The sequence below is a fragment of the Anthonomus grandis genome, chromosome 11 (assembly GCF_022605725.1).
Source record: "Anthonomus grandis grandis chromosome 11, icAntGran1.3, whole genome shotgun sequence".
In the NCBI taxonomy this organism is placed as follows: domain Eukaryota; kingdom Metazoa; phylum Arthropoda; class Insecta; order Coleoptera; family Curculionidae; genus Anthonomus; species Anthonomus grandis.
The window spans coordinates 5,817,193-5,842,704 of record NC_065556.1 but is presented as its reverse complement, the minus strand read 5'-3'; the positions used below and the strand labels follow the sequence as shown (position 1 = coordinate 5,842,704).

The following is a 25,512-nucleotide window of genomic DNA, read 5'->3' as shown; positions in this document are numbered from 1 at the left end:
TACCCCGATTTGGCGACAAGGTATTCGATCCCTATTAAATTGAATTTTATTTATTTATTTTTTTTTGAAATAGCTTTTTTATATTTTTTTTAAATATTTTTTGTCCTTTTATAATGGTATTTGTTTTCATTCCTTTTAAGATAATATGTATAATATGTACTGGATGTGATATTTGGCGTTTTAAAGTCCATATTTTATTTAATAACGATACACGATGGTGTAAACTCATTTTATTTTATATTTTTTTATTGATGTTAGAATGTGGCTTTTGTATTTAGATAGCTCTGTCTTTTCTGTTAATTGGCGATCTATTCTGTATCATTTAATTATAATAATTTTATTTAGGTCTGATGATGCCCTAAATACGGCGAAACGCGTAACCTAAAATAGACGCTTGATTTATGAGACTTAGACTTTGAGTTTCTTTTCTCCCTCCTTTGTAACATATATTAGTATGCAAAATCTATTTTAAATTATAGTCCATTAAATGCCAAGATACTTTAAAAAGTTAGTTAGTATTTTAACTTTCCAGAATATTACTGGTCAATTTAAAATATTCGTGTTATAAAAAAATAGTGCTTAAAACGTTGGCGGAATGATAAACAGTGCTAAAATGGAGGTCAGAATGTTACGCATTACTTTGCAATACCAAATGTTGAAATAATCACCGTTTTATTGATTAATAATCAACTACAGGCAAATCGGATTACCATTTGTCGTAATCCTAAAAGTAAAATTCTTAATTTTATGTAAAGCTCAGCCATATCGTCGGCATATAGTCTAAAGAAGTATTATTACATTATCTCAGATAATTAAACCCATGATGAAATAATCTAAACTACAGTAGCTGTTTTTATTAAGAACAAATAATATAATATCAATATTTTATGAATATATTAGGTTGCTTGAGTTAGTTTTTCATAGCTTTAGTTATGGCAGATAGCGTAAAAATATTTTTTTATATTAGGTATATGCCGACAGTATATAAAATGACAAGGCTTATACAGGGTGTTTGGTAATGATAATGGAATGTAAATACATATAAGATATAGATACATCCTAAAAAAAATATTTTTATTGTTTTTATTTTTTTTTTTATTTCTTAATCTCTATCTTTCTTGAGGCACAAATATTTCAAATACTTTAGTTTTATGGCATAAAATAGACATTACACAATCCAAAATAGTACAGAAATAATATTATTAGCAATTTCTTATGAAATTTTGTCAACAGTTAATATAAAGATCATCAGTTTCTTCACAATCCTCTCCGTTGTGCTTTTTACTATAATTTAAAACAAATTTCTTCTATTACGCGTGCCTTAAGTTTATCGTATATGCAAATTCAAAAATATTTTATAACCCATAATAAACATGACATATATATAAATTTAGGAAATATCAATAATATAAAGATGTTTACAATAAAGGTAGATTATTTAGATTAGACTGAATTTTGTGAACCCAAAAGAACTTTTTTTATGTATGTGATATATTTTGTAGGTGAACTTCCTTTAATATCGACTGGCAAATTGTTCCACATGTACATATATTCCTACATATTAAAAAGATTTTTTTTAAATTAGATGTTTTGTGAGTCGGTATTCTAAATAGGTGTGGGTTTCTAGTATTATATATATGATCTGAATGAAAAAATAAATCTGTTAAATAACATGGCTGTCCCAATTTAATTACTTTAGAGACCAAATTGTACATAATATGACATTTTTGTATTGAAATGAGGAGTGTAGATTTATCACATCTGTGTCCTCAGACGAGTCAGTAGAAACCGGTCTACCTCTAGAGTTGAGATTTTTTTTAAAGCCTTTTAGCAGGCTGTCGAATTTTGTCGCTATTTCCTTTAAGCTCTCGTTCAGCTTTTGAATTTCACTAGCTTCTTTGTGGCTACTATCTTTACTTTTGGATTTGACCATGAAAAAAACAGTAAAAAGACACTTGTAACTTCCAGGCACTATTTACTACTTCACTCACAATTATTTGATAAAATTTAAAAGACCGCGTACAACTACGCTATTAAATTTGCAGCGCCATCTCTCTTAAATGGGTTTCTACATTTTTTCTCACCACAACGTATACATTTTCTAGAGTTCTGTCGACTAAATTCTCAATTTTTTAATTTCTGTTACCACAAATATGAATGCATGTTTTCCTATTGGCTTGACTTTAAATTTGTCAGTATTTCCAACACTTTAGTTAGTTTTTCTTGCTGTTGTATTATAACTTCTTTATCTTACATGTGTGTAAAAATCCTCCGATATCTTTGTTCTTTATATTATTTTTTAAGGTGTGAATGATATTTGTGGAGTCCTTGTTTTCTGGTTAACCGATAACTATCTCAATTTTGAATTCTAGGAGTGGCTTTAGTGTTGCCTTTTTTCTCTTATGTGTTTTTCATTAAAATCTAAGCATAAGTATAGTTAATTATCTTCAAATAAATTTTGTTTGCTTTAGTAAATAAAATTTAATTATTAATGGAATATTTTTTTTTAAATGCCGTATTCTGTGTGCTAGCTTAGACAAATGTTTTAACAAATTAAACGTTATCTTTATAACTTCTAATTGCTCATCTAGAAAAAATCTCCATTTTTAAGTTAGTTAGAAGGCAACATTCTCTATATTATATAAACTATATTAAATATATTTCAAATATTTTAATATTTAGAATCTTCTTTTCTATTATTTTATATATATTATTTCTGATTTTCGGTATGTTATATATTTGATCTGTCGAAATTACGTTATTAGGCTTTTTCATGCTGCTTCTTGTCTGTATTATTATTAGACTTTTTTCTAATATGTTCGAACTAATTCTTTATGTTAAAAAGCCGCTGCTGAACCTATATATGTGTCTTTAAAAAGAAAACTGGCGCAGTTGGTAGGATACATCAACGGCATTCATCTCGAATAAACCGGTTTGTTTGGTTCGTATGGTGTATACCTAAAATTAAAAATTTTAAATTTGAGTTCTGAGAAGAAGTGACTTTTCGTATGCGAAGAAACATCGTCGAACCCTCCTCTTAAGAAGTTAACCCTATTGGTGCGAGATGATAAAAAAATTGTTTAACCGCCATACATAGAGCCTCACAAAGAGAGACATGTACTCCCTATGTGTCTCTCCTTTATGTGTGGTTATTTTATTGACATAAAGCTACTTTTGTTCTTACAATCAACCTGGACCGTGTTTGGAACCAATGTATTCTCTCACTTAAAAAATAATCTAACTACTTACAAACCACTGGTCTTTTATTTGAACTAATAATTTACAACCAGTTATGAATGAGTTTAATTTTGTAAAAATTCATACCAATACGGTAATCGATAATTTAAGTCTTGACAACGATTATTATAAAGAATACTCTCATTCTCTTGCCCCCTACATAACATATCCAAAATTCGAAATTCAAATAGTCTCTTTATTGCCCTAAACTTAGTTATTGATAACGCCTTATTTAAAGTATAATTTAGAGTATAATATGCTTAAGTGACTAATAATCTTTTTAAATGCTTTTTAAATCTAATATAAGAAATAAGTTAAGTTTTTTTATTCAAAGAGGGACGTGATCAAACGTTTTTCTTTTCAATGTAAACAAAACAACTTCTCACTTGCTCTGAATATGGAATAGCCAATCGAAAGGTGTATGTAAGACAAGTTCTAAACCAACTGCCTTTTACATTTTCCTGCTTGTACTTTTTAAAGATCATAGTCATTGTTTTAGGCATATATAAGTCAAGATTCCATTTTGCCTAAAAAGATGCGGACAAGATTTACGACACCTCATTCTACAAACGCCTCTAATTGCTCTTTTTTGCAGAACAAATCCTGTGTTAAAAAGATAATGATCCTCAGCAACAAATCCCATAGCAAACATGTGACTCCACAAGGGCATGATAAGCATTTTTTGCTATATAAAAGTCTAAATTCTTAAAAATTATTTTAAGCGCATAGCAACCTGATGATACCCTACCGCATACTTTAATTATTTGTTTCCGCAATTTGAGTCTGCAATCAATTGTCAAGCTGTAAACATAGTACCTTCCTCTTTATGGGGAGCAAATAAACGACATTAACATAAAAAAGAAGAAACAATAACGGCCCCAGGACAGAACCTTGGCATACCCCTGTATAAGTATGTAGTTCTTCAGAGCAATGACCACCAAAATAAACACTTTGGACACGACCCGATAGATGGGCTCTGAACCACCTCAAAGAAGACCTTCTAAAACCATATCTCTTCAAATTCCACAATAGTATTCTGTTCCACACAGTCAAAAGCCTTGGATAAGTCACAGAACACGGCTGCAGAAACTTCAGCGGAATTAAGTGTGCCATAAAGAAATTAAAGAAGATCAAAAATAGGATCATCCGTACTCTTGACCTCTTAAAACTCAAACTCTGCCGCACTTAAAGTGTTAAATCTCTTCAAAAAAAAATATCATTCTCACTTTTACTAATCTTTCAATAATCTTAGATATGGTAGGGAGTAAAACTATTGGTCTAAAATTAGAAAGAACACTGTAGTCTTCTTCCTTATGAACTGGAACAATATTTGCCTGTTTAAGGTATTGGGAAAATTAATTTGAAGTAAAAGATTCATTAAATATATCTACAAATGCCTGAAGGGCATTGGGTGGTAATACCGAGAGTATCTTTAGGACAAGGTAGAAATATTGTAAGACTAAGCACAAGGGACGTCGTATAGGACACCTATATTAAAGTATCGATATTTTCTATGTTGTATATAAAATATTAAAATAAAATACATATTTGTATTGCATTTATATTTATTTATGATAAAAAAAAATATTTACAATTTTTAATAAAATTATTAGACGATACTCAGCACATACCCTCTTATGGCAGTGTTCACATCTGTTTCGAGCTTTCCAGTTTTTTTTGTCGAGGATAGAATGTATATCGGCCTAAAGAGTCTGCGGAAGGTTCTGCTGTAGAAAGCTGCATTTTTTCGCAATTCCAAATCTTGCAAATATACTTATTTTTTATTTCTCTTGATAAGCGGCCATTGCCTATTTTATTCTCTAAAAATGTATTAACCAACGAAAATTGACGATTTTTCAAAAAGTTGGATTACTTTATAATTGTTGTGCCTTTTGTATTACATTTGTAAATAACATGTGTCCTTATCTCCACTGTATCTAACATGGCGTTCATTATTTGAAGTGCCCATCTTCTAGTTTTTTTTGTAACTGTTGTTAAATGGCATAGCTGATCGAATGTGTCAATACTGCCTTTGATTTGATTATAAAATATTATTAGTTTCGGCTTTTTAGTCTCATCCATGATTAGTTGTTAGATAGTAATATTACCAACTTATTTTTTTTTTGGCACAAATTAAAGTAATGTACAATTTGCATCAAAAACAAACCAGGAAGACTCTATCGATTTCCCTTTGGTCTCTATAGGTTGTGGTGGAATAATATTAGGCTTATTTTTCTTGACTATCCTCATTACTGTTAATATTTTCATCAATAACTTTCTGGAACGTCATAGCACGTGCCGTTTTTGTTAGTCCCATGGATCTTTTGGGTTCTAGGACCTGTTGTTTCGGAATAGAGCACGAGCTTGTTCTAATTTATTTTCTAATATATGGTTTTGAAAAATAATATTTTCCGAAAATCGATAAGAAATAATAACATTTTTGACAACATATTTGAAAGAAAAAGTCAATATTTCCTCCAACTTGATTGTTGCCTGGCAACCGAAAATAACAGTAAGGAAATATTCATTTCTGTACTGTAAGGAAATGTTATTTCCATACAGTAAACTTTAGAACATAAATGCGAACAGACTTTTTCCTAAACAATTTTATTTTTAAAACTTTCAGCACAAACAAGGTTAACATTATATTTTAAAATTATTACTTATTATTTGTTATATTTACTGTTATTTGACAATTAGTACAAGTATTGAAAACTGGAAGAACTTGGGAATTAATAGCATTATTTTGTTTAATATTTTCCAAACTAATAATTTTATTTGTATGACAATAACTATTACTATAAATGATCTTGATGTATTGGTTTTTGAATCCGGTATGGTAACTAAAAGTTTAGATAGTAGGTCTTGTATATCTTGTACAGTCATTTTAACCAGCTCGTCCATTCTGCAAGCTCCGGAAATTCCAAATATTACAGCTACCTACAACAATAAATAAGCATGTAAAGAATCCAAATATAATTTGAAGTTTTGTAAGTTACCTTAATCATTAAATATTCCTTGTCTGGAGCTTCCTGAATAAATTTGTTTATTTCTTCTTTAGTTAAAATCTTGGATTTTTTTGGCTTATAGGCATGTGCTTGTTGTTTCAGGAATGCCCGAAGTTTTGAATATTCAGATATATCCACATCATCTCTAATTGCAAGGGTTGCCTTCAGCATTGAATAATTGGCCCATAAAGTTGAAGAATTCATCTTGGAACCAAGCTCCAAGAAGTATGCCATTACAACATTTTCCGAGAAAGAAGTTACATTTTTATTTGTACGGTAGTCCATGAAGCGGTTGTATGCATAGTTATGCTTATTTCTAGATTTTATTGGTAACAATTCCAATGATGCAGCATTCATTGCCTCCGTGAGTTCTGGGAGGGTTTCAGAAATGGAACAGTCATCATCACTCATCATTTTACACGTTACTTTGGCGTTTTAAAACGTTAAAAAATCAACACTTTGGAAAGACGCCACAAATAAACTTTTCACTCGTCAAAATTGACAATTTAAAATTATGTACTTCGTTTCCGTAGTTACAAAACAATGTTTCATGGCTTCTTTTATTTAAGGGAAAAATAATAATGTTGATTTAAAATTTTTAACATGATTAGTAATAATTTACCGTAATTTTAATGATTCCCGATTTTCGGAAAAATAGTATGTAGACCTCGTAGGAAAAGCCACATTCCCGGACTCCGTATTGCCAGTCTCGGCTTGCGCCTCGACTGGCAATTTTTACGATCGCCCGGGAATGTTAAGCTTTTCCTACTAGGTATACAATATACTATTATTGTTCCAATTTCAGACCGTATTGATCTGGCTTATTCTGTATATACATTTTTAATGGACAACGACCCCTAAATCTCAAAAGTATTTAATTTCTCACATAAGGGACATATTCTGATGGCATGTAGTTCTGCCTGCACTGCCTTTCAAAAATTTCCCAAATAACCCGTACAGCGGTAAATTTATCTGATTTTTTTCTTTCGCCTCTGCTTTCCTAGTTATCAAACTTCAGACAATTAACTAATAATTAAAAATTTATTTCAACATAAAAATTTAAATTTCTAGGAGCAACAAATCAATTTTCAGATTTATAACGAGTTTTTTGCCTTTCAATTTAAATATTAGTATTTCTTAAAGTAATGTGTAGAATATCATTAGTAAAAAATCAATTCCATATTTCCTTTGGGTTCGTAATATTTTTACCTTTGGCTTGGTAAATAAAAGGTCATGGTAAATGAAAAACTCTATTTTCTTGAAAAGTTCTACTATTCTATTTTCTACTTTGCATGTAAGCTATTTGTGTGCCATTTGCGCTTAATTTTAAAATAAATTACAGGTTTTGTTTGTAAAGTCGGCTAAGGTAAACTTTGGTCTTTAGCTGGAATTGAAACATCATTGTCATCATTATTAACTACTTTCAAGTCTTCGGTTTCACTCTTATCACTCTCTGATATTTCACAGTTCCTTACATCTTCATACAGGTAGTTTTAAAGTTTAAAATCTCCTAAAAGGCGTTTCCTTTTATACGTGCCACAACTTGTTCAACAGAGATATACAAGGTGGTCCTTGTAAGCGGAAAGTTTTGATTATTTTAAGATTTTTACGATAATTTAGTTTAAATGAAATGCAGTAAATCAATAAAAAGCTAGTTATATGCCATTTTTATTTCCTAAAAATAATTCCACTTAAGTGACCTCCCGTTCTCTAAATGCATAATTTTCGTTTTAAGCTCCTAAATGATTCTTGGTTTAACAATGAAGAACTTTTCTTTAGGTAGCCTCACAAAAAGTAATCGCAAGCCCAAAATCTTAAGTCTAGCGACCTTCCAGGCCAGTCATTAACTCCTCGTCTAGAAATAACGTGTGCCGAAAACAATCTTTGCAAAGACTTTAAGGCCGCTCTTGTTTTGTGGTATGCAAAGTAGCACCATTTTGCTGAAACCACGATTGGTTGTTCTGTGAAAATCTGTTTAATTGCTGACTCAAAAAATTATTATTTATTTGATTATTACCACGTTAGTATAATGCTCGGAATTAACCGTAACCGTGTTATCATTCTCATCTTTAAGAAAGTAGGGACAGATAATTGCCATGGATGGTATCGCATACCATACTGTTAGCATACCTTTAGGCTGTATAATGACTGAGTGTTCGTGGGGCTCCTGTAGTTTTTAGAACTCTAATAAACTAATAACAGCATTTTTGTTTGTTAGTGCACCTCGTCAGATATCGACAAATTGGTTTTATTGCTTGTTGAATTTGGTATGCATGAAAATTGGGATCTTTGTGCAATATTTAAAGTAAAGAAGTCTTACATATGTTAAATTCGTAACATCGCTTTCGGGTTGAACGTTTTGGACTGTGCTCTACAGATTCTCTAACGCGATTGGGGTTGTCAGGCGCTCTAACACTTGTTCTTGGTCCCTTATGTTCGAAATTGATAGGTGAACTTGTGTTTTCAAATTTATTTACCCAATCTTTTAAAGTTAGATTTAATCACAAAAGCGCGTTACTCACGGGCTAATCAACAGTTTTTAAAGACTTGGGGGTAATTTCTCAGGATAGTTCTCTTTCTTTTCAATCACATATAAGAAATATTGTCAAACGTAGCTATATAATGTTGGGTTTCATAAAACGCAACTCTCAGAATCTCAGAGGTATTCTTAGATTAAAACTTTTATATTTTTCTTATGTCAGATTTATACTCGAATATGCTTCTTAAGTCTGGTCCCTCCATTATCAAAACTATTTACTTACTTATTTATTTAAGTACAAGGCTCTCCTGCAGATAGACTAAGCAATCAAATAATAGGAAAGCACAAAGTATCTTATGAACTTAAATACAAGTAAGAGCTTTGCTAAACATTACATTTTCACCAAACCTAACAAATATACCAAGCAATATAAACCTAACTAACTTATTTAACAGTATCTCTTATAAGCAATAAAGAAGCATATATACAAATGAATAATGACAATAGGAAAAAAAGGACAATATTTATCGTTCTTTGCGAAATTAGGTAAAATTCCTTAATTATCGCTTAAATGAAGCCATATTGGAGAAAAATATATCATTATTCAAATTAGTTTTTCGAAAATTATTAAAACTACGGGCGCATCTTAACAATGGAGAGTTAGACAAATAGTTTGAATTATATCTTGATATGCTAAAGGTCGATCTATTACACAAAATATAAGTATTATCGTTGATAAGTAAATTTTCCAGACAGAAAGTGCAGTCTATTAAATTAATAATAATTTTATAAATCAATATTAAATCAAAATTGTTTCTAGGACTTTTTAAGGGCTTCATACCATAAAACTTTAAGTTTTCATAGTAAGTAAAAAAAATCTTTGTCTATTAAAGCGGAAATTTAGTATATTTACAAACTTGCGTTGTACCCTTTCAATTTGGTCAATATATTTGTGATACATCTGATTCCAAGCCACTGTCGCATATTCTATAGTAGGTTTAACGAATGCACTATATAATAATATTAATGATGTTTGATTATTAAAACTGTTTGTAATTCGAGATATAAAACCGAGACTTTTTAGAGCTTTTTAAACAATGTTTTCTATATGAACATCGAAGAGCAGTCTGGAATCCAACGTCACACCTAAATCTTTAATAAACTCTATATAGTGTTTTTTTTTGTTGTGAAAAAATGACCAGAAATATTTAACATCTTTGACAATGTTTACTTCTGTTTTATAAATATAATCTTTTTAATCATTGCGTATATTAATCTTTTTGTTTTGCGTAAATTTGAAAAGTTGTCGTAATCAGATTATCTTCGGTACAGTTTTCACATTGTATGTGCTTTAATTTATTTTTAATCAGATTCACTGTGTGTTTGGAAAACCATAGAGAGTATTGTCCCTTATTGATCTTAATTCTAGGGATGGTTATTAACAATGGTATCTAAAACTGTATCAAAACATGCAACGTTATTATTTACATCTTTAGATGAAAATAATTGGTACCAATGAGTAGAAATATTAATTTTATTGATAGTGTCGTAATTGGCATTATTAAATTTTAACTTGGTTTATGAATTACTAACAATGTTTTTCTCCGATATTAAATTGCCATTTATTTCCAAAGACATGTGATGGCTATCTTCAGGCACAAATGGATCCATACTTTTATTTACAATAACTTTTGTAGAGTTAGACATAATAAGATCCAGAATTTTATCACGAGCATTAAAGACGTGATTAGATTGCTTTAGATTATTGAAGTAAAAAGCATCAGAAAATGCTTTGCTGCAAGGATCAGTGGCATTGATAGGTAATAAACCCTTAATATTTGGTTTTTATGACCATATTAAATTACGTAGATTAAAGTCACCCATTATTAAAAAATAACTATTAATATTACTGCTTATAATATTTTCTAGTTTAGATAAAAATCTGCCGCATGAGGTGGAATATAAACAGTGCATAAAAATGATTTTCTGCCTTCCTCTTAAGTAACGCTCACCCATATGTCTTCGATTATTGTGTTAGGATTACACTACTTAGAGACAAGTTCCATATGGTATACGTCACGAATCGCCAATAAGACACCGCCACCATCACTTTTGCCGCTAATGTTAGCGTTCCTATCAAGTCTAAAAACGTTATAGTTGTTTGTTTGTATAGTTGTTATTGACATACAGTTATATAGACAGGTGCAAGCAGACTAATAAAAGTCTACTGTCTTTGTCCTAAGGCCTCTGGTGTTTTGGTAGTAAAAAAAAATTGCTGAGACGAAGTCATTAAATACAAAAAATTGTAAGTTGCCGTAAGAAATTACAAAAGTTCAAATAAGAAGATATGGTTTATAGTTATACTAGCATGGAAGACAAAGTGTGCTCATTAATAATATTAATGGCATTACTGTTCTCGTCCCTCTTTATGGAAACTTTAATTTCTTTCACCCAGCAAAATTTGAAGTTCAAATTTTTACAAAACTCCCTAGCTTTCTTATGAAGTTGCTTATAGTAGGGTGAACGGTGTTCGTTACTAAATATTTTTGGGCCATGCTCAAATCCTAAGTCTGTTGCCTTTAACCCATGATTTCTTTTTAATTTAGCGGCATTCATAAATTCGTTTCTTTTAGCTACGAATGAGAATTTGAACCACTATATTTTTGGGTTGGGTTGAAGTATTTGTACCCTTAGCATATCTGGCAACCCTATGACATGACAAGATATTGTTATCTTGAATGTTACTCCCAATGAAAGAACCTAACTCCTTTACGAGAGTAAGGACGTTTTCCTGTTTCTTCTCAGGGATGCCATATAATTAAACATTATATTTATGACTATCTTGCTGCATTAATTCAATTTGGGACCTCAAAGACATACACTCCTTACGCACTTCGATCAATTCGTGCTGCATGTTCCCCACAGTCTTAGAGAGGATATTCACTTTCTCCATTTGGACTGTGAAATCGTTTAAAAAAGATCGCTGTAAACAAGTTTATCGAGTCCGTAAATCCCGACTGAGCCGATTTTAAAGCCGCTACATCAGACATAATAAAGTTGACCTTTTTAAGAAGCTCCTGGAGAACCTTTTCATTGGCCCCCGTAGAAGCGCCAATGACCTTGGTGTTACTAGCAGAGCAGTCCCTGCAAAACCATTTAATTTCTGAGTCCGATGATAAATCATTGATGGTCGCCGGAAGCCTGACGCACTTGAGAGGAAACGGGTGGCCGCACGGACCTTGACAATGACTGATAACAGTAGAACAACCGGAACACGAGCCGCTAGGCATGGCGTATTGAAATAGATTATTTTAATAGGAAATATCGGTTTAAATAACTTAAGTGATTGCTCACGCCCTCGCCGGAACTAATTTTTTTTTGACAGAACTCAAACCCAGACACTATTACGATTTGAATGGTATAACTGATGGTTATTATTAAGTAGGTACTGTATGAAAATAAAAATGCCAATAAAGACCGGAATTATTATACACACGTGTTGCTTACTCGAAACATATATTAATGATATTAAAAATATCCATAGAAGATTTATAAAATTTCTATGGTTTAAGAGCGACAAAGTGTAACCGAAAACTAATTTTCCACACACACACGTGTTAGAAAGATTTTCATTACTTACACTAGAGAAAAGGCGGAGATCTGCTGATTTGTAGTTTTTATATAAATTAATAAATAACTTGACTGAGTTACCTGAAATGTTAGAACAGCTGAATTTTTATTTACCTGGCATACCAGCCAGAAACCTACAAACGTTTTACCTATCAAGACTTAAAACAAATATTAATATATATATTTTACTGCGATGAGTGTACGACACATATAATTCTGTTCAAGATCAATGTGAAATTAATCTTGTGTACATCTTGTAAACATTGAACATTGATCTTGTGTTGCAGCTATGAAAAAAGTACAATTTTCTATATCACATTTTTTTAAGTTAAGATCTTTTTTTATGTAGAGGTCTTTTTTTTTGTATTGATAGTTTTTAAGTTATATTAATAATATTTTTTAATGTTTTTTTTCCTTCATATCAATAATTGGATGTAAATCTATGGAGTAATGTAAATAAATAAATGGTCGCCGGTGACGCCAACTTGCAGGTCTAGGGTTAAAGAGATATGATCCGAACCTGCTGATGTTTTATTTATAATTTTTCTTATAGTAGGATTAAAGAAAAATATCTCCTCCACGTTTACATGTATCATATAATCCAGAGCTGTATACTTACTAAAAATATCCTTGGTAAGTTCATAGAGAAACGTATAAAGATTTTTCGAAACCATTTATTTCAAAATACCATAAACAAAAACAAGGACTATTTAATCATCTCACTTCATTTATTAGTCCAAACAGACGCAGAAGCAATTGAAAAGAATATAACAGTGCTACAATCTCAAGCTAATTGCTCTACCAGTTCTAAATAATCGATCCTTCATAGTGAATTTGCCTTAAAAGTAACATCTTACCCTAAGCGAGACAAAGTACCTTTACCAAGATGAGAAGTATTTGGAAATACAGTCAAGCCGGTTCTTGTGCCAGAACACTTATACCAGAATATAATAGAGGACCACCCGTCATGTGTCGTACAACTTCTAACCCTTAAATCAACTACCACTTTTGTCACCTTTTTTCTGTTCATCTACAAAGCATAAAAGTCATCCAGGATATTGATGGCAAATGGCTAATAACTTCCCCTTCAACTACAATTACTAAGGTAAAATGTAGTAGCTGCAAATCCAGTCAGCCTCTCAATAGATTCATCATGAAAATTTCACTAGAATGTATGGTCCGAATCAAATCGAATCATACAAACCGACGGATTTAGTTTATGAAGAAGTTTAGCTTTAAACCCTCAAATATAGATAATACACATTTTTGGAAGTAGGCATGCATAAGCAATATTTACATTTATTTTATAGCATTATTAGGTCTCTTTGTTAAGTTTTCTTGTTATCTTTTACCAGAGTATTAAAAATAAGTAAATTTTGTCTGTGTTTTAAAAAATAGTGTTAAATAGTGAACACAGAAATGTGTAATACAAACAGCAGCTATTAAATATCGTCGAAAATTAGGTTATTATACGTGTTAGAATTACTAGCTGAGTTTGGGAATGATGCAAACAAAAAAAGAAATCATCTATCAACAAACTTATTTTTAAATTAAATTAATTTCTCCTTATTATTATCTCTCCTTACAAATACTTAAATAATTTTTTGGTCAGAATTTTGATAAAAATTGGACTCTATTCGTTGGATGATTCATTATTAAATCAACCAAACCAAAATATTGTGCGCAACATTAACCTTTTAGACTTATAGTCTGCCTTAGTGTAATATCCAGATAAGATAGATGTTTAAAAATGCTATTATTGTATTGTAGGTTTTATTTAATTATATATTTAATAGAGAATAATATATAAATAATATATCTAATAAACTGGTAAACTTTATTAGCTACGATCTTAATCAAATAAAAATCGTAGACGCAATAAAAAATGAAAATCTAGAAATCAACAATCAACTTAGTGTGCTCTCTGAAACTAACAAATAACATTCAACGTGAAATAGAGAGGCAAGCCAGGAATTTAGAAGAAATTACATTCCCTGTTTTTTGGACCAAAACCAGTGGTTGAAAAATTTGTATTTATCTAATGTAAATAATAAATATTTATTATTTTGTCGATACAATATTTAAAGAGAATGGGGTTGAAACTAAACCAAGAGGAATACGGCAAGGTTTTTCAAACTGTACTATTGAAACATACTTATATTAATTTACATGCATTTTATTTATTTTAGTGCATTCGCACCATAGTAACATTTAAAATCGGCAGGAGGAATTACAGTGTCGCATATAATGCTATTGATCCCTAATAACCTTACTCTGGTGCATACATGCTTATTTAATTTCTGCATATCCCACTTATAAAAAGTTATAAATATAATTAAAACCTGTATTTAGGAGTTCATTTGTTGCACGTATTCGCTATTGTAAGAATTATTTTCATTTAAATAAAATTTCTAAAATCCAAAAAAAACTTTTTTCTAGCTTTTTGCCATCACTCTTTAAATCCATGATGTATTACACTAATTTACGACCATTTTTACTACAAATATTGTAGCCGTTGAAAAAAAACTCCAAGCAAATAGATAAACTTCTCTATCACTATAACCAACCTAATCCAAACTGTCCTTATAATAAATGAATCACTTATGTAACATGACCAATGACCACCCTTTAGATAAATTTAAAAAAAAAAATCGAAAATCGTTTACCAAACTAAATTCAAATATTCTACAAATAATATTATTGTTTTTTTTTTATAAAACAAAAGTTGTATTTAGTTGTTGTCTGAAATTCTACCAAGTTAATTCATCCTACTATATAAAATATTATACTCATGTTTTCAGAATAATACATACTGTAAGTTTATTTTGAAGCTTTACTGGATGTAATTGGAAACACAAATTACTTTTACCGCAAGGTAGTTTTAAATATTTCACGTTATAAAATAAATAATAAGTAATAACATATAAATTTAGTGCAAGACGCAATGCAGCTAAGCATTACGAGTATTGCCGTACGTAAAACACAACTAACGTTAGCGGTAGGTATAAATACGTCACATTGCTGACAATTAGCATCATTTACGGTTACAAGCGAAACGTATACCGGCTAAATTATGGTGCAGTAATAGCAAACACACATGGTTTTCTGGCTTTGGGCTTTAGATATTTTTAACGAATGTTTTGAAATACACGATCGTGGATTTTTGCAATTAAAGCTTTTTTAAACTGTGAACGGAATTTGACCTCTTTATTTTACTTAAAAGAAAGTTTTTAATACTGACTGCTTGACTTTTTTTAAATCTTAACGATTACACGAGATAATTATTTTTTTATGTTACTGTCACACGATTTTGATATAAAAAATGTCTTTGATAAAAATTTGGAAAAGAACTTCCAAGCAACTGCCCAATCCCGTAGAAAACAACAGGTAATTATTGGCAGGACACCAGAGCAACCAATGGATATATCTTGGAAGGTATAATCCTGACACCACCGAACAGCAAGTAATGAATTACATGAAAAAGCAAGAAGATGGCAATCTATGATGTAAGAATTTTGCTCTATGTATATCTTCTAAAGCAAATTGTCACCAGGCATTTACAAAATGTCGAAGGCTGCAGGTAAGGATGCTGCTCTTCTATTATCAAAATATAAGAGGCCTAAAAACAAAACTTAACGACTTGCAATGTCTGCAATGCGTAGGCTGATTATTGTAGTGATATGTTTATTACAGAAACTGGTTAGATTCTGGTAATAATAATAAAGAATCTCTCGATTGAAATAAAACGTTTACAGAACACACCATAATATAATATTAATGTTATGGTGTTCCAATAATTGAGATGAAGGTAAGGATGGTCTTGCTATTAAAAACTAAGATAAATCTCGTAAGCTGGATAGTGCTGACTCGTTAATAAAAGAAATCTGGATCTTAGCTGATCTAGACGGCCATTAAAAATACTGTCTTGGCTGTATTTATATTCCACGTGTTTATAAAAATAGTACTGTAGAACTATTGCAAACCTATATAAAAATGTCTAAATGGTTTGTGAAATTAATCTTCCTAATATATATTGTAAACCTAGTAAAGAATTACTCGGTCTATTTGCTACAAACATATTGTTTGGCAAAGATTCAGTTTTCTGCGATTCACTTGCTTTTTCACGTTTGACTCAGTTCAATGGGGTGACGAATGAATATGGATTAATCCTTGATCTCTGCTTTTTAAATCTTATTTTACCCTTTACGATCAAATCTTACGATCATGTTATTTCTGATCGATAACATCCTACTCTTGTGCTGTACTGCTTTGTAGTAAGCCTAAACTTTTAAAATTGCTCACAAATTATACAAACAATCTGGTTCCCTGGATGATAATGCAAAATTTAGCTCATTAAGACTGAAAGCCAATTTGCTATCTAAGGGTTTCTATAGCAATTATGTTAGAAGGGCTAAAAGTGTTATAAAGGAGGACAGCAGGTCCTTCTGGAAGTTCATAAGATCTTAGTCTAATAATGGTTTTAATATTTCTCGTGTAATGCTTTATAATAATACTAAAACTGATTCTGATTTTCCTATTGCTGAGCTTTTTCAAAGCATTTCTCTTCTGTACATAATATTAGCAATCAAAATGCCTTATTTTATAAAAAACAATAATAATAATGATATTAATACTAATAATACTAATAATAATATTATTATTAAATACAGGGATCTAGAACACCAGATAAGAAGATAGTGGGAAATCAGAGAAGTGACATCAGATAATCCCAATTATTATGTCAACAACAGGAGAAATACCAAAGAGCCTGACAACATAAATCTGCTCAATCTTAAGAACAGTATATCTAGAATCGTCAAAAAGTCCATTGGAAACACAGATAACGTCAACTAGTCTCCGAATGAGGGGACAGCTGCCCTCGAATGCCGCGACTATCGCACGAGTCAGGTTGACAGTCCCGATCTCTGTGTCGGCCGGAAGTGTGTACCTCGCCGGCATGTCCGCAAAACCGCCGACTAGTTCCTCTCGAAAGTGGTCCCAGTCAGCGCACCTTGGGTTTCTGTAGGCTGGGGTATCGCACCGAGCCTGCTTCTTTAATTCAAAAAGAATGTGTCTATGGTCCGACATTGTGACCTCAAGGAACACTCTCCATGAGCTGAAAAGGTTCACAGTACTAGGTGAACAGATAGTAAGGTCAATAATTGATTGACCCCTATTGCAGTAGAAAGTTGGGACACTGCCTCGGTTGAGTAATTCTAGGCCATTTGAGCACAGGAAGTCAACCAGGGAGCGGCCCCTTGGGTTCTCATCTCCGCATCCCCAAAGGCCGTGGTGTGAATTCGAATCGCAGCCCATGAGAAGAGGGAGACCCAAGTCTTCAAAGAATGCCTGGTGAAACAGTAACACAAAAAAGCACCGTGACACTACGCGTCGGCGCCTTCGCAGGGCTGAGCGCACCAAGCTTGCCACTGACTGGGATGCGTTCCACGCAGCTCAAAGGCAATACAAAAAGACACTCAGGGACTCCAAAAGACAGTGCTGGAGGCGGTTCTGCGATGACGTTGAGAACACACCCTCCGCAGCATGACTGTGCAAACTACTGTCCAAGGAACCTGGAACTAAACTGGGGTCGCTGTCACTTCCAGATGGCGGCTTTACTACCAATGAGCAGAAGTCACTGGAGGTCATGCTGCGCACTTACTTCCCAGACTCCAACTCATCTCGCGATCCTCCTAGCTGTTCTCGGGCTCCGATTCACTTAGAGTACGAGACTGCTAGAAGAATAATTACCTATGAGGAGGTGAAATGGGCAATTAAAACATTCCCCCCTTTTAGACCTCCGGGCGTGGATGGATTATATCCATGCCTTTTGCAAAACGGGTTAGAAGTACTAACCCCACACATAGTCGGACTATTCAGGACCTCCCTTGGTCAGGGCTAAATTCTGTGAATTAAATTCCCAACAGGATATTGAAAGGCTATTGCCATTCTCTTTATCTTCATTTGTGCAAATATTTATTGATTCATTAAAACAGGGCGTGTTTTCTGATATTTGGAAGCTGTCCAATATTTGTCTAATATTCAAATCTGAAAATAAAAATGATGACGTGTCTAATTACCGCCACATAAGCATCCCATCATCTATTCCTAATTTTTAAGCAATGTATTTAGGTTGTTCGCAATAAGGTTTTATAAGAGATTTTGGTTGATCAACGACACGGATTTGTCGGTGGGTATTTAGTCGATGCCACCCTTTTCATATTTACTAACGTAATTTTTAATTTATTTTTTGAAGGCCATGAGGTACCTGTCATTTATACCGATTTTAGTAAAGCCTTTGACAAGGTTAAGCATTTCATTTTGATTTATAATTTTTTAAATCTTGGCCTCTCTGACGACTTGTTATCTTGGATTAATTCAAATTAAACAAGCGTAAGGAAGTTAAAATTGGTGGTTGTTTGTTTCGATGCTTTAAGGCTTCTTCAGGAGCTCCACAGGTTTCGCATCTCGATCCTTTCCTGTTTATTCTATTTATATACAATCTTGTTCTTTTGCTGAAGTTAAAATGTCTTCTATATCCTAATGACTTAAAAGTATATAGGCAACATTGAAATCTTGCAAAGTGCCTTTAATATAATCTTTTCTTGGGGCCAATTAAATGGTATCTTGCTTAATATTAATAAATCTTGCTTTATAACATTTAGTAGAAAGAATATTCTTAAAAGCACATTGACAGTAAACATCTTTATTATCCACTTGGACCCTAAGCGTCGCTCTCTCATCGCTTTGATCATATTATATGTAAAGCAAAGAGAATGCTGGGCTTTGTAAGGTGATTATGTAGAGATTTTAGTATTATTTCTGCATTTAAATCTTTGTATATATCTCTGGTCAAATCAAACTGTATTATGATTCCTAACTATCTATAGGACAAAAGCTAAGTATCTATAGGATTGAAAATATTCAGCAAAAATTTGAGCTTTATTCCTTCAGGAATAAATAAATTAAATTAAATAATAATATAAGATAAATTTAATATTAAATATTAAGATTAGATATATTTCTTTCTACGGCTCAGACCATGTTAAATTCATTGTTAAGTAGTAAGGAGTACTATGATATATGATTTGCTTTTAAATTAAGTTTTTAAATGAAATAACAAGATGTTCTGAGTGCCTTGCATTTTTTTAATCCATTTTCCACCTTACTTAACCCGAAATAATTTGATGGTATCCATACCCTTGCTGCCGAACACATATTGTTCGCAGAATCCAGTCAACAGAATTTCTTCAACAGTCATCAAAGAATGCAGAAAATCTTGATTTTTTTTTGGTGCTCATTAAATTCCTTTAAAAAATTTGCAAATAGATTAATCTTAAGTAAGTTTTAAAGTTTAGGTTTTTGAGTGATAAATGTATATACAGGGTCTTTCAGGAAATGGTGAATGTTTTAGTATGTTGTAGTATCCATAATTCTGAATAGAAAACTTCATAATATCTCAATAGTTGCTAAGGACAGCTATTTGAAGTTGATCTAGTATAGCAAAAGGAAATTGATCACACATGATTAAGTAGGTGGTAAATGACAAATGTCTTCATAAGCGACGGTTGCATTAATCAGTTAGCATTTATGGTATTGACATAACAAATTGCCAAAGTGTTAAGAGTGAAGTGTTGGAGGTCCTACGCATACAGAACATGCCAATATGGTGTTCTTTTATAGTGCCTGCGACCTGCAACGCTGCAAGTGCCGAGGCATCTTGTAGAGAATATGGTCGATCATTTCCGAAGAAATGATTACCAACTCCAAGAGTATTTAAAGTCCAAGTCAGACTTGTAGTGTACCCAGCAAGTTTCAATTCGAACATGCAAATGAACAAAACTTAAATCAGCATTCCTCACGTTAAGTGTCAATCAATTTCATCAATACTATTTACTGATGAATCAACCTTCACTTGTGACGATATTCACAACAGTCACAAGTGGCATCGGTGGTCTAATGAAAATCCACATGCCTTCTGCTGAATCGAATTTCCAATATCGATACTCCGTAAATATGTGGTGCGGAATTATTGACAGAACGTTGCTTGGAGCCGTAGTATTACCTCAGCGTCTTACAGGAGCCAAATATTTAAATTTCCTACAAAACAATATGCTAATAGAGGACGATTCCTTTGAACTCAAGAACGAATATAATTTTTCAGCACGACGGAGCGGGACGTTGGATCGGCCGCGATGATTCGATCAGTTGACCATCAAGGTCACCTGATCTTAATCCCCTAGATTTTGGATTGTGGGGAAAAATGAAGATTCTAAAAAAAAGTAAATACGAAAGTAGAGTTAATCCTTAAGATTATGCATTGTGCTACTCGCATTAAGGAATGTTATGATGCCATTCACCAAACTACACTCGAAGTTATTCCTAGAGCTGAGAAGTATAGTGAAGTTGGCGGTGGGATTTTCGAACCATTCCGCTAGACTATTAGCAGCGAATTTTCATTTGCTTAAATTCAAAATTATTTAATGAAAATTATTATGCTCTAACACTAGCACTAAATTTGAGTAGCTGTATCTCAGCAACGATTAAGATAAGGATACATGTTTATATGAACTTTTCTATTCAGAATTATGGATACTACAATATATCAAAATATCCACCATTCATCCTAAAATACCGTGTATATACCTTTGAATTTTTAAAATGTAAACGTTAATAAAAATAAAAATAAAAGTAGAAACAAAACAGCAAAAAAGTTAATATATATTATATAAGTAAACTACTTTTAATATTGGTAAGTTTGATTATCTTCTATTTATAGCAATTACTAGAAGACGACGAGGGGAACTAAAGTCTTATTGCCTAATTAGCCTTATCTCCTTTTTTCTCAAAATGATGTAAAAAGATAATTTTCGTCAAGCGTTATGTCAGGAGTAAATTTATGCAAAACTCTCCAATTTAAGCAAGACATTTTACCCACCATGAAAATCTACCACCCATGTTCTCCAGCATCTCGTACGCGATATAAAAAATACATTAAAAACAAAAGAAATAGATGCTATATGCTTTTTCAGATATAGAGGATTCATTTAATAACACCTCAAATAAATTCATCCAGCGACCCATAAGCCGTAGAGAAGTAAAATGAACCACCACTCAGTGGATAAGGTGTATGTTAACTAGGCGGCCATTGGTCAAACATCCGCCTTTGTCAAAATTACAGAAGGATGTTTTCCATGTCCCATACCCCTACTCTGGGTTTTAGTTGTTAATTATTTTTTGCTAATATTGACTGAAGCAGGTTTTGATGTTTAAGGCAATGCTTAGGACCGGGTTATAATAATAAGAGATAAGCATGAAAATGTGCACTCGAACAACGAATGCATAGAGCACAAAAGGTCAACGGTAAAGTAACAAACATTTTTTTGAAATAAAACCCATTTAAATTTAGACATTTTAATTTTAAAAGCAGATAAGGGCAATGTTACTGTGGTAATGGAAAGAAATGTATAACTCGAAAAAAGTAGCAAACTTTGATCAAATCAGAATAACTACATAGAACTAAATAACACCCCCTTCAATCACTATTGAGAACAAAATAAACAAACTCTTAGGTAGACTAGGTCTAAAAAAAGAAGAAGTTTAAAAAACAACTTATTAAATGTAATAATGGTATTTTTCTAAAACTGCATTGTTTACCAATAATTTACAAAGAGAATGTATCGTTGAGACCCATAGTAAACTCTATTGGTTCCCCAACTTAAATCCCAGTTAACAAAGTTTTTGGCCAGTTTGATTGATGGTGCCTTTGAGAAAGATCGTCATTATACGAAAAAATCCTTTGTAGTTCTCAACTTGTTGCAAGATTTCCAATTACCACCAAATTATATCTTAGTATCAGTGTATGTTATTTCCTTGCTTACAAATATTCCAACAGACCTTGTTATTGCAATTTTAATGAGAATGTAGGACCTAATAAAAGACCGATGTAGGTTATTTTTGCAAGAGGTTCTAGACCTCTTAAATTTCGTATTTCAAAATAATTATTTCCTTTTTAATGGACAATCTTACCAACAAATTTTTGGATTAGGTATGGGTAATTGTTTATCACCTATTTGTTCCGACATCATTATAAGTGAACTTCAAAACATATGCATTGATCAATTATCTTTTAAGTTACCATTTTTCCTACGATACGTCGATGACATTATTATTAGCATGCCTGCCGACTAAATTAGTGTTCTTTCTGACACATTTAATAGTTTTCATTCAAATCAGCAATTTACGATCGAAATAGAGTCTAGCAACTCAATCCCTTTCCTTGACATTTTATTAATTAGAATCAACCAAAATGTAATAAAAACAGATTGGTACCAAAAACCAACATTTTCAAAAAGATTTTTAAGCTATAACTCTTATCACTCTTTTAAACAAAAAATTAATTCTATAAAATATTTGAACAGTAGGGCACTACAACTCTCTCATATCGACTATCATAAAAAATCTTCTTAAAATAAAAAACATTTTTTCTAAATAATGATTGTCCACATAAATTAATTGATAAAATATTGTTCAACAACTAATCAAATAACTCAAAAACTGATCAAAACTTTAAAATACCCTATGCCAGTAATCTCTCTAAGAAGATTGCAAGAAAACTTAATGACAGTAGTTAATGCTTTCAAGATTGAAGACACTATCAAACTGTTCTTTTTAAAATTAAAAACGAAAACACCAAAGGACTTAAATTAACGCAATCTATAAAATTCCATGTTGTGAATCCAAAGGTGTTTATTTCGGTCAAACTTTTAGATATTTAAAGACTAGAATTTCTGAACATAAAAGAAGTACATAACCTTATCTACTTATTAACAGTAGTTCAAAAACCGCTCTTGCTAAGCACTTAAAAGTTTTAACATCCATTTGATTAAAAAAAAAATGAAATTCTTTCTAGACTGCAAAATTATAAAAAGAGACTCTTAAGTAAAATGATTGCAATTAAAAAAACAAATAGCAATCATAAAAAATAGGATGCTGACAATCTAAGTAATGCTTATTTTAACTTTATTAGCAACATAAAAGTCTAATCTAAAAACAACACCTCGTACATAACCTAATTCCTAACACTATGTGAGTCCCCAGGTATATCTATCCAAAAAAGAAATATTTAGAACAAACCTTATCTATGTTTTGTTTTTACTTTTATAAAGAATTGATAAGTGGATTGGCTGCTTGAAACGATTGTCCGAATTCATCTCCCAACATAGGATATGGTTATAAGATAACAGAGAAAAAAAAAATTTAAAACTCTGGAGCACGGAAGGATCTATGAATTTCTTATAATGATTTTGATATTATAGTTATTGTTAGTGACGAGGACCATCTACATTATATGTAAGTGTATATGCAAGTTTTGATCATGCTCATTTTGGTAGAATCTTCCTAATATTATCAATTGTAGCCTTTTGGTTTTAAAATTAGGAAGGGTTAGAGATTGTATGGAGTCTTAGTTTTTTTTTTTAATTTTGGTTAAGTTTTATAAGAAATTTTCAAAATAATTAATTTTACTTAATGTGATTTTAATTCTATAAAGTTGATTCAATGATTTTTAACTTAATGATTTTATCTGCTTTTTATGTATCTTTCAGAGTCCTGAGGATGATCTCGTGAAGATCCAAACGTCAACAAAATAGACTATTGCTAGTCTGAAGTAGTTTTTTTGACATATATCCAACAAAAATAAATATTAGTCAAACAAAAGAACAAAGTAGAGATTTCAAAAGTATTTTGGTATTGTTTTTAACAAGAAACCATCTTGGACCTCGTATTTAACTGAAAATTAGTTTTAAAGAATTTTATATAAAAAGAACTGAAATATATATATTTATTAAAAGAAAATTTGAAAATTAATAAATAAAAATAAATTATATTAAATTCTTCTGACAAAAGAGCAAATATCGAAAGGATGTACTTACTTGTCAGTTTCTTCACACAATAATTCCAATAACCTGAAAGAAAAAAGGTATTAATAACATTTAGCATACAAGTTGAAATTTGAGTCAAATTACATGATTGGAAGTAACTACGTAGTAACAGGAATATTTATAGTGTATTGTTAATTTAGGATAATAAAAGTTAATTTGTATAATCTATTATTCTTCTTTTTATTAAGTATTCCCCCCTGTAGGATTAAAGCAAGTATGTCCGAAGCTTAGAACATTGATTACACTACAATAAATATTGACTGTTTCGGGTTGAGCGCACCACCTACATAGGGGACAGAGGGGATATTTTGTTATTTTATTGATAAACATGGTTAGTTTATCACGATACCAGTGATTACTCAATTTTAGCAAAAGAAAAAATATTACATTCAATTATTACAGTGAAGTGGCCTACAATTATTTATTTGTGTTTTGTCATTTGATTTATAGATTGGTGTAATAACTGATATCTTAAATTGTCAGGGAATTGTACCGTTCTTAAAAATGAAATTAATTATATGAATCAGGGGATCACGGAAATATTTGTGGTTGTTTTTCATAAGTTTTACCGCAATTTTATCAATTCCAGGGCTGCTGTTATTTTTTAGAGAGCTTATTTTTTATTATTTTATTCCTACTCACAGGTCATAAGTATAAGGAGCTTAGTTGATTGTTTTCGTTATGTTTACATTTTGGTTTTAAAATTTTTTTTAGCATATATTATTAAAGAATTTATTGTAATATGAATGCGGATTATGAGGTCAATGAATAATATAAAAATATAGTATCGTTTTTTAAATGTACTTCTTATATCAACGACTTTACAAGAACCGCTTTAAAAACTTGCCTTGATCATTTTTTGGTAGAAAACGCCTTGCAAAATTACAAAAATGTAGTCATTTATTTTTAAATATATTTATTTTTAATAATCGAACTAAATGATACAATTTCAACAAGAACGACAACTGGTCTTCTATGTATAATGAGAACAATGTAAATAAAAAGAGAAACAACTTTCTTTAAAAACTAAACTTTTATATAGATAGAAACAAACATACATAAAGGCAAAACAAAAAAATACAGGAAAACAAAACTGGATCAATAAGACTATAAATAAAGCAATCACTCAAAAGAATATTCTATTTAAAAAATATCTTGAACAACCAGTAAATCGATACTTAAAATAAGTATAAAAAATGTAAAAACTTACTAACAA

At 31.3% G+C, this 25,512-nt stretch overlaps 1 protein-coding gene across 1 annotated transcript in view; it reads right to left on the bottom strand.

The window, feature by feature from the left end:
* Positions 1-25,512, bottom strand: part of LOC126742453 (uncharacterized) — a 1,408,556-nt gene that overhangs the window by 732,917 nt on the left and 650,127 nt on the right. Inside the window, exon 4 of the mRNA XM_050449100.1 lies at positions 24,288-24,320. The gene's annotated coding sequence lies outside the window, so the exon portion shown is untranslated. The remainder of the gene's footprint in view (positions 1-24,287; positions 24,321-25,512) is intronic.